The sequence below is a fragment of the Euleptes europaea genome, chromosome 13 (assembly GCF_029931775.1).
Source record: "Euleptes europaea isolate rEulEur1 chromosome 13, rEulEur1.hap1, whole genome shotgun sequence".
NCBI classification, from domain to species: Eukaryota; Metazoa; Chordata; class Lepidosauria; order Squamata; family Sphaerodactylidae; genus Euleptes; species Euleptes europaea.
In genome coordinates this window covers 63,591,569-63,603,229 of record NC_079324.1, presented here as the reverse complement: position 1 = coordinate 63,603,229, position 11,661 = coordinate 63,591,569, and positions in this window count along the sequence as shown.

Genomic DNA, 11,661 nt, shown 5'->3' with positions numbered 1-11,661 from the left:
AGCAAGAAGAGCCCAGTGGAAGAGAACACATCAGACTACACAGGAAGGGTCCGGTGTAGTCATATTTAGGGTAATTGGAAGATGGTTCCTGGATAGGAACCATCCATCCAAAGGGTCAGCTTGCATTGCCCTTCTTATGCACCTGAATTGACCTTGGTGCCAATGGGGGAAGAATTGCTATGGGTCTATATTGGTGCAAAGTTAGGATCTTCCATGATAGTGGACCAGGACTTTGGAACTGCCGTTGGTGGATTTGGGGCTGTATTTTGATGGGTGCGCTTTTGGATCTAGGACCCTACTGGTACAAACTGAGGATCTGGGATATTATCGGATAACGTAGCCAACATATAGTTGACACAGGTTAACACTCAGTTTACTGGTTCTGTACCAAACTAATAACAATTTCAACATACTTGGTGAGTCTCCTTGTGAGACTTTGATGAAAGATTCTCTCCATGTGAGACTTTGATGAAAAGCCAGCGTGGTGTAGTGGTTAAGAGCAGTGGTTTGGAGTGGTAGACTCTGATCTGGAGAACCGGGTTTGATTCTCCACTCCTCCACATGAGCGGTGGAGGCTAATCTGGTGAGCCGGGTTGGTTTCCCCGCTCCACCACATGAAGCCAGCTGGGTGACCTTGGGCTAGTCACAGCTCACTCAGCCTAACCTACCTCACAGAGTGTCTGTTGTGGGGAGGGGAGGGAAAGGTGATTGTAAGCCAGTTTGAGTCTCCCTTAAGTGGCAGAGAAAGTCGGCATATAAAAACCAACTCTTCTTCTAAGGTTTGAATTTTGCAATTGGACTCTTCAAGCAGTTGTTCCCGAAGGGGTGTGTGTTTAACTAAAGTTCTCCCAACCATACTCTTGTGTTTTCATCACATCTTCATTGCCTGATCCCAATACCAGTTTACTGTCATGTACCACTCAGGTATTACAATATTTTCCTGGTGGATGGTTTAATTAGTCCAGCAACATTTAACAAACTGGGATCCGCTTCATGCTATCCTACCTCCATGAAGAGAGATCTCGTCTGCTATTATCCGTTCCATGAGTTCAGATTCCTGCCTTGCTTTGATGTGATGAATGACTTTTAGGCAATATAATACCCACTTTGCTCCTCTCTCACACACACCCATTTCATTGCCAGTTGTCTTGAGTGACCGGATCCGAATGATATTGTTTGCAGCTGGACAAAACAGAAAGAGGAATTCTTTACCATGTGCCTGGCTGTCTCTTGTTCAAATTTAATTGAATTCTTGCTTGTGCTAAAATGGCCATCAATTATTCAAAGCTGCATTCATTAATTCTAAATATTACAAGCAATAAGTAGGTTTTATCTCACTCTTAAGGGTTCAGGCAGATAAAAATGCTTGGTTGTTGCATTTTAATCCTGTTTTCTTGAACAAACTTGGAACCAATCCGGAATCACAAGAAGCCACATTTATTAAAGATATAGGAAACAGACTATATTTCAAAGAGAGTCAGCTCCAAATCTTGTTAGGTTAAATTATATTTCCTAGGTTACAATGCCATAGCGATAGCTTAACACTGAAGTGCCTGAAAATAATTCAGCACAATGTAACCTATTCCCACCACCTGTCCCTACAAATGCCCCCAGGACGCTTTCTACCCAAGCAGACTCACTTCTGGTTCTGGAGACCATAGCATTACAAGGGAAAGACAGGATTGGTTCCCTCGTAATCCAGAATTCCTTGGCTGTAGATATGCAAACGGGCATCCTTAAAGGAAAACAGGACCACAGACCCCTATCTCCTTGGCACAGCGTGGTGCCTCATGTTCCACTTAAAGAACACTTTAGAAATTCACATGATGTTCATGGAGTGCTTTATGCTAAAGCGTTTCCAGACTGCCACATTGAGAGGCACTTAAACAGCTTTTGAAATCTCTATATATTTTTAATAATGAGACTCCTTATTGGTTATTTAAGGGCTTTAATTTGCCCCTGCATGAACACATAAACAGATCCACACAATAATCGAATGAGGTTTAAGCTATTTAAAGCATGCTTCAAGCTGATGGGGCTGCAAACTGGTCTGTGAACACCTACTTTAAGGGCTGGAGAGGGAAAGCGCAAAAAGAGATGTAACATAACACGGCACAGTTTCTCTGTCCTGGGTCTATTTACAGGCATCTATTCCAGCCCAAAGCCTAAACGTGGCCCCCCTCTGCAGCCTCTGCCATGTTCCTCCGAAAGAATGCTATACCCCAGCATCAACTACTGTTTGAATGCGTTCTTTAGTTGCCTATTATATGGAACATAATCTCCAGCTCTCTTTCCCTGCATTGTCTTTGAAGGAACAAAGATGACAACAGAGATTAACGCCTCAGTGGGGCTGCTATATGTGAACCCTAATTTTTGTGAATAACTCTATCTTTTTAAGTTTCTAGACTTTTCAGTTTCTAGAATCAGAACAAGCAAAGCAAAATCTGTCCACTCATTGCCTCTCTCCACGAGAAAATTATTTTGCCTGTCTGTCCAACCTTCCATGCATCCCATTACACAGAGGAAGAAGGGGCAAGTGGGGGGGGATGTTTAAACCGATACAAGAGATCTTAGCTGCTTATAAAACTGGAGACATAACTAAGAACATAAAGAGGAGGATACAAAGTCCTGCATTCCTTCAAATGTCATCATCCATCTCCATCAGGAAGTAAAAATCTGATGAACAAAAATAAATTATTTGACAGCTTGGAACTCAAAACAGAGAGAAAGAGAGAATGGGAGTTCATGACTATGGTTTTACCCTTGATTACACAACACCAAAGCATATGAACATTAGCACTCCATTCAGCACAATCCAGTAGGAAATATTTGTCTGCAAGCCCCGCTGAAATGAGCAGGAGCTGTGCAAGAGCACAGCTTCCATTCACTTCACTGTGGCTTCTGGAGGAGAACTTCCCAGATTACTGTGCCTATTGTGTTTTATTTAACTGCAGAACTATAGGACCCAATTAAAAATAATGAGGCCTGTCTCCACCTGCCAGGCTCAGTTAGAGATAATGGAGCTTGATAGCTCCTGGAATAGATTCATTTTTGTCTGATAGGTGAACTGGGGCAGGGGTCTCGGCCGGGGTCAGTGGGATAGACCTGGCAACAAAACATGGGTCATTCAAGCTTAAGGGAGTCTTTAGGAATCTTGTTATTAAATAAGGAAGTAGGAAGTAAACCGAATACAAAAACATGAGAATAAATCCCCATGCGGTTTGCTTTTAACTGCATTTTGTGATGTGGCCATTCACCAAATTATTCTCTTTGCTAATGGAAAAATATCCAACTTAGAGAGAAATGAGATGAAAAAACTATTTGAGATAATGCCTAAGGACGGAGGGAAATGGGCCTATCTAACTCTGTCGAGAATAGTTTTGGTGGAAACAGAGAAAACATCAATAAATTTTCCAAATCAGGAATAATTCTGTTATGAAGATTTGACCCTGAGTTGTTTTTTTGACAGAGAGAATAATTAAAGACCCTGATACTAACATGTTTTTATAAAATAATGGCACTTGCAGCTGAAACAAAATATTCTTTTTACTGTTCAGCCTTCTTTTAAGGATTAATTAAGTGTATACGGTGATCTGGCAACTTGTTCTGAGCAAGAACCTCACTGGATAGAGAAATTCCATTGGATGGTGCTTATTATTTGCTTAGACATTTTTCTTTTTAAAGAGGAGAGCAGAGGACCTTGGACTCGGCCACCTGAGGGGGCTGGTTCTTGATTTAATGCGGTGTGTTTGTATGGCGGTGTGGGCACTCCAAACTTCAAGACGCTAGACAAGAGCTGTCATTTTAAATTAGTAATCAATCCTGAAATAACTGGGAGAGGCAACCCATTGTTTCCTCAGAATGACAGCCACTCTCTGCTAGCCACACTTTTGAAAACTCTGGATAGAATTCTTAACTTCTTGGCAGAAAGCCACATGGTGCAACCACATGCCTTCTCAATAGGTTCTCTGCCAGGAGAAATTCTTGCTTCATCCACTAATAGCCTCTGTATCTAATGGTGGTCCTGAGAGATGCTGCTGCCTATAGTATTCTATCCTGGGCTCTCCTCCTGCCTTACAAAATTCAGAAGACAGTTCCTGAACAGTTTTCCTAGAGACCACACAATCTGCTTCCATCAAGAGCCATCAGTGTATCATCCTTGGGAACCCAGGGTGGGTATTTGTAAAGAGTTTAACCAAACACATGTTTCCTTTTAACACAAATCCATATAGGTACCAGTATGTTCCCCCCAGATCGGGAATGTCTCCCACAGTTGCTATTATTTATTTAGTTATTTATTTACAAAATTCATATCTTGCCTTTCTGCCCTCATAAGGGCCACCAAGGCTCTCCCTCTACTCCCACAACCCCAGGCCTAATTCAAAGTGCTCCTTATTACCTTACCAGCCCACTACTGCCTGGGGCTTTGGACTTTTCAAACTGAATCTCCTGGTATAACCCATCTGTCAGCCGTGCTCTTCAGGTGGCGGCCTCCTGGTGGTGCCCCCCTCTCAGGACTAGCCATTGGCAACAGTCAGGTCACAGGTTTTGAAACTGCTTCCCAGGAAGGATGTGGACAGCATCTTCAGTTCCTGCATTCAGAAAGGCACATAAAATGGTGTTATTGCAAAGGGAAGGTAAAATGGGCTTGGGGGCTCTGGCAGTGCTGTTTTTATCTTTTTTGTGACAATATGTTTTTTTGCAACTTGTTGCTGTGTTAGCTGCCTTCAGTCTGAAGAGATAAAATGGGGTACAAATATTTTAAGTACATTTTAAAGAAGAGTTTGTTCTTTCCTTTTGTGGAAAAATAGCTGACCAGAAATTAACTACACAAACATGCAACAGTGCTTTTTTAATACCAGCACAACTGCTGATAAGCGGAACGAACATTTCCAGTTTTCGCTGCCCTACAAATTCTTTCCCCCCCAAGAACACATGGAAATCCTGGTGGGATCAGACCAAGGGCACGTCTCGTCCAGCATCTTGTTTCCACCATTGGCCAGCCAAAATATTCTGGTGCTGAATAAAAGAGAAACCTGCCTTCATTATCAGTTTCACTGGGCACACCGTTCACTGCTTCTACATTACAGTTTACGTACTACGAAGTCAAACAATACGGAGCAACAGCCAACTGCCTTTCAATATTCATTTCCTTTCCTTTAATACTCTGGTATGCATTTCCTCATTCAGGGCTTTTGGGAACTCGCAGTTGACATATATTTATTTTAGTGATTCAGGTTTATACCCTAGTTATCTGATCAAGCAGGTGCTTTGGTTCTTGTAGGTTATCCGGGCTGTGTAACCGTGGTCTTGGTATTTTCTTTCCTGAGAAATCAGCAGTGGCTGAACATGGACTGACACAAACAGGACACAGGGTCTTATTCCAAGACACTGAAAGACTGGACAATTCTACCAACTATTTTGTCAGATTGCACAGAGAAGCCATTGAAATTCATAAACATCAGCACAACTTTAACAGAAAAGAAGAGAGTTTAAGAATGAATAAGGCTTGGCTTCCTGTCCTGAAAACCTCCAGACTAACAGAGACCACAGTCAACAATAGCCATGCAGATTAGCTTTGGATTTCATCTATTAACAGATCACTTCAGGATACGGTTCCATATTAACATACCACACCCTGTCGAAGGCTTTCATGGTCAGAGTTCATTGGTTCTTGTAGGTTATCCGGTCTTGGTACCAAGACCACGGTTACACAGTCTGGATAACCTACAAAAACCAATACCACACCCTCATTAGCACATTATCTTGATACTTACAGGACAATTATTAGCACATTACCTTTGATACTTTTTGCAGGACAATGATTCAGCTCAACCCAACCCCTTTCTGACTATATATTAATCTTCCTACACACTTGACACTGAGAGACACTGTCCTTCAGTGTTACTCCTCTGAAGATGCCTGCCACAGCTGCTGGCGAAACGTCAGGAAAGAAAATACCAAGACCACGGTTACACAGCCCAGATAACCTACAAGAACCAATGAACTCTGACCGTGAAAGCCTTCGACAAAGCAGGTGCTTGTCTGTAAAAGCTGTACCCTCAATTAACTTGTCTTTAAGGAGCCTGTTGTTTTTGTTATAACATGGCTACTTGTCTGGACGATATTTTAAAAATTCAACAAGTATCTTATAACTTCTCTCTTACCCACATCTTACAAAAAAAAAGTGATGTGGGGAAATATAAAAACAGACACGTTTTTCTTGTGGGTCTTATTTTGAATATTATAATACCAGCTGGGCTCACATCTTAATCGATTTAGCTGGTCACCCGTGTACTGAAGAAGAAGCTGACAAGCAGTTGGTTCATTCTCTTGTGATATAGTAACCCAGGAAATAAATCTGTGATGACACAGTTAACATGCATTTGTGAACTCTGCGGCCCTGTAGGTCACTGGACAAATCTTACCAAACTGAACTGTTGACAGTTCTTTGCGGGGTTCCCCAGAGAAAACAGAAGGTTAATTGACTGTTCCCCAAAACCATGAAGTGCTTTTGAAAATGTTAGTTTTAAATCATGGGGCATACCTCTGCTGGAAAAAGAAGCCCGCGCAACCACTTGTTTCTACCAATTACTGAAATGACGGATTTTGGACAAGGAAGTTGGGAAAAAATTGTTTAATTGGATTTCCGAGTCATGTCAAAATCAAACAAAAACAATGTGGAATTGGTAGCAAAGTCTTGGACATATATGTTGATGCCAACAGTGAATCCGTCAACTTAAAGCAACCCTGAGTAAAGCTAATAGCCATTTCTCAATTGTGCCAATTTGAGTTATGCCTGTCAAGGAGAAGAATGTATTAGGGTCATCCAGACAGCACAGAATCTGAAAACAGCAAATACATGGAAAAGCACAGCTCAGAGCAAAACATGAGAAAACAGCTTAACTTTAAACACCAACTTATGTCCTAGCAATACTCCAAACAGAAACACAGCAACCTGTACCCAGAATAAGTTTACTATTTAAACAAAATGGTCCTTCCTTGAAAACACACAGAGAAAGACAGGTATGTGCACGCCCATCTGTAACATGAATTACCTTTCTGATGACTTCCGACAGCCATTCCAAATCTGATATTTGGAGAAAAGTATCAGTGGTATAACAAGAATGGGACAATAGGGGCTGCTCCTGACTTTGGTGCCACCTGAGCAAGGGTGCAAAATAAGCAGGGGTGTTTCATACAAAGCCTTGCCCATTTCTGGCCCACCGTGTGACCGTGGTAGTCTTGGATTTGTTACTGGAACAGCCACCTCCCATGGAAGCTATTTTTGAAATGGGAAGGGGGCGAGTATTCAAAAGCAACTGACAATATGCCATGAGGAGATGGGCTATAAAACCCACCCTAGCATACGACAGAATTAGCTCTTTGGATTTTATTTGAAGTGTTAAAACGCAAGACTCATCATTAACCTATATCAACCCCATAGCCTGGGGATGCTCTTGGACCCAGGCCTATTGCTGGATAAGCAGGTGGCAGCTGTAACAATTTATTGAGTAGCCCAGGCTAGCCCGATCTCATCAGGTTTTGGCTGCTAAGAAGGGCTGGCCTTGGTTAGTACTTGGATGGGAGACAACAGAGGAAGCCCAGGGTTACTATGCAGCACCCCTAAACGTCTCTTGCCTTGAACCATAAGTTGGTGGCGACTTGATGCCCTCCCAAAGGATAAATTATGTGGTTTAATTGTTATAGTATTTTTATGATTTTACTGCACTTTGCTTTGAGAATCTTTTTGTAAAAAAACCCACCAGATTATAAATGAATGGACGGATGTAAAGTGAGAAAACAAAGAGATGTCTACTTCATTCTGCACAACACTCTAAAATATAGCTTATTCTATATTTATACTACATTTAAATAATGTGTACAGATTTCAACATTTTCAGAAGGTAAAGACGGCCTTATAATGAAACGGTGTGGCACTGAGACCAGCACTTTATTTTGTGTAATTCTGAGGAAGGCCCTGTTGTCCGTTATAACCCTGCATATAATCAGTGGTTGTGCCTATTGTAAAACTCCGATATGCCATCTGCGTGCTCTCCGGTGGCTAGACTTCTGCTCTGCTAAAAGTCTTATCCCTATGGGATTAACTGGCAATTTCACACTAAATGGTTTTTAAGCATAATTTGTAAGATTTATGACAATATTTTAGGGCATATTACAAGCATCTTTTGCTCACTAGGGGAAAAGGCTGGTTTTGTAAAATGTAGTGTGTTTCATTTAGTTTATATGTCTCTTTGGGTTTAGATACAAATCTACAAGAGATACAGTTACGATCTGATAAGTCAAATGGCCATACTGCTTGTTTAGAAATTGCACATGAGTATTATGTTAAGAATATTTGAATAGTACTTGACATTTTCTGTCCTATTATTATTTTTAGTGTTTGTGGCACTTTGGGTGATGCACAGTCCAATTCTAGCCATGTTTACTTTGAAATAAGTCCTCCTGAATTCTGCAGGATTTGCTGCCATCTAAGTGTGGCTTAAAATTGTTATCACAATTCTGTGAGGTGTATTCAAACACCCACCCCATTATGAGGCCACCCGGCACTTAATCCGCTACAACAGCCTTGCGTGGCCTCTTTTTCTCTGCCTCTACATCACACTGCCCTGATCTAAACCAGTAACACAAACTGTGCATGTGTAACTATGCAGCGGAGAAGCATTTGGAAAATCAGGAACTGACCCTGCCCTTCCCTTCCTTTCACTTTACTCTGTAAATAAATGTATACTAGTAGGGTTGCCAACTGCCTATCTCTTTAATAGCCACTGAATGGGATGTTCTTTACCAGGTGATGGTATTTACCTCTATGAAAATTATCAGCTGCCCTTTTAAGCCTCTGTTGAAGAGAGAGGGCCTTTTCTGCCAGGCCTGATGAGTAATCATTTTCCTCTACTGCACCATCATTCACAAAAATCAGCTACAACAGACCAGGCTAGGCGGTTCAAAGGTCCAGTTGGGTCTACTCAGATGAGCAGAGAACGGATCCCTCTAAAGCAGGGAAGCACCAGGTAAATTAAGTCAGATTTAGGCACAAAAATGCAGGAAATCAAATCCTGACTAAAATACATAAAAGTTCCTACACTGTCACTGCTCATTTTGGTCATGTTATAAATTGCTATACGGTTCAGTAAGACCTGAAGGACTTGCGTTTTGAAATGATCTCTATTTAAAAGGTGTTTTTAAAAAAATAAAAATCATTGCATTCTTAAGAGTAAATGTTCTGTAAGAGTGAAATTTTAACGTTAAAAAGTGTACAGATATTCACAATTCTGGGGAAAACTAGATAGGGACATGGTGCTTTTTGTAGTGTGGGGGGCATTGCCGCCCATGTGAAGAAAAAGGGTATTATTATTATTATTCAGGCCATGAATATGCCACCTTTCCACTTTAAGAGAAGGGCTCAAGGCAGCTTATTGTTACTGAGTCCAAAATTTGCTAGAGACATTTAATCCTAGCCAGTCATTTATACTGCTGTCCTTGGGTATTACATGCATGGATTATTCCATGCTTTTCCCACCCTTTTTAGCCCTTCATCACCTTCCCTCTGAAGGCTGGGAAAGGGCATTTGCACATAGGTACATACCCAAGAACAACAACAACATTGGGGCAAAGCTAATTGGGGGAAGGATTGAATGGAATACGTCTGAAGGCTTTTGGGACGCATCCAGTGTGGTGTAGTGGGGGACTCTGATCTGGAGAACAAGGTTTGATTCCCCACTCCTCTACATGAGCAGCGGATGCTAATCTGGTGAACTGGATTAGTTTCCCCGATTCTACACATGAAGCCAGCTGGGTGACCTTGGGCTAGTCACAGCTCTCTTAGAGCTCTCTCCGCCCCACCTGCTTCACGGGGTGTCTGATGTGGGGAGGGGAAGGGAAGGCGATTGTAAGCCAGTCTGATTCTTCCTTAAGTGGCAGAGAAAGTCGGCCTATAAAAACCAACTCTTCTTTATCATCATCCTTTCCCCCTATTCGTTTTGGCTGGATCCGGCCCCCTCAGCCTCATCCCACAAGGAAGGGACACCCACCAGGGAGGCAGTCCTCCTCTAGAGCATCCCTCTACAGATGCCAACTGACCTGGAGCAACAAGTTCCGTCCTTACTAGGGAGGCTTCCTGCGCTGTGACTGACTGACCAGGTGGTGCGACTGTGCCCAGAAAAGCTTCACCTGCCCATTTCAGTTGCCCATTTGACCCGCTCTGAGCCAGGTTTGCAGGGAAGGAGGGTGGGCTATAAATGTGAAATCATAAGAAGAAGAGTTGGTTTTTATATGCCGACTTTCTCTACCACTTAAGGGAGACTCAAACCAGCTTGCAATCACCTTCCCCTCCCTACGACAGACACCCTGTGAGGTAGGTGGGGCTGAGAGAGTGTGACTAGCCCCGTGTGTAGGAGTGTGGAAACAAACCCGGTTCACCAGATTAGCTGAATAATAATGAATAAATAGATTTCCTGTCCATTCAAAGGGCAGGCCATTTTTGACCAGGACTGTGGGCAACCCTAGAGAAAAGGGGGCAAAAGGGCAGTGTGGTGCACTGGTTAACGTGCTGAACTGGGACCGGGGAGACTCGGGTTCAAATCCCCACTCTGGGTGGGTGAGGGTACGGCCTTGGGCCCGTCACAGACTCTCTGCCTAAGCGACCTCACTGGAAACGACAATCCTGCTAGGAAAAGCGCAGGGCGGCAGGAAAAGAGGAAGGCCCAACGAGAGATGGATGGACTCTATGAAGGAAGCCCCGGCCCTCAATTTGCAAGGCTGAGAGGACATTTCGGAGGACCCTGATTCAAAGGGTCGCTGCGAGTCCCAAGCGACTTGGTGGCATGGAACACCCACGCGAGCTACCTCACAGGGTTGTTGTGTGGAGAAAAAGCTGTAAGAGGCTCTAGGTCCCCACTGGGGGGGGCAGGAGGGGGTGCCGGTGAGGCCGTCCTGAGGCGCCCAAGGGGGGGCTCCTCCCTTCGCCCCCTCAGCCCCCTCGCTTCGCCCCTGAGGGGGGGGCGCCGCCCCCTCCCCAAAACTGGCGGGAGGAGCCCGCCCCCCCTTTTTAATCCACCCCCCCTCCCCGCGCGCGGGCCCTGCGGCCTCCTCCCCTCATGGCGCCTCCGGGCCCGCCAGGCCTTGGCGGGCCCTTTCCCGCCGCCAGGAGCCGGGCCGAGGCGCGCGGGCCCCAGAGGCGGGCCCCAGAGGCGCCGGCGGCTCCCCCGCCCGGCCCAGCCGCCGCTGGCCGGGGAGGAGCGGGGGCGGCCGGCACCGCGGGACGGCGCCTCGGGCGCGGCCTCCCCCGCCCGGCCGGCCGGCCTCCGCTTCGCCCCTGCGGCGCGCCAGGTGCGCGGCTCCCGGGCAGGTGTGTGCCAGCAGAGCAGGGCCCGGCGGCGGCCCCCCCGGGCTCGGCGGGGAGACCCCCACCCCCTTTCTCCCGGGGGGGGAAGGGGCGCTGCATGGAGGTGTGGGGGTCTCAGGTGGCGAGTTTCATTGTATTGCAGACCTTCAAGGGTTTGTCACCAAGCTGACCGGATCCAAAGGGGGACGTGACAGATGGAGGTACAGACCAAGATAGTTTTGCAGCCGCAAGAATTACAAGAGCAAAGAAAAAAATTGGAAACAAGCAAATAAACTTTCAATTAAGGACTGGAGAGA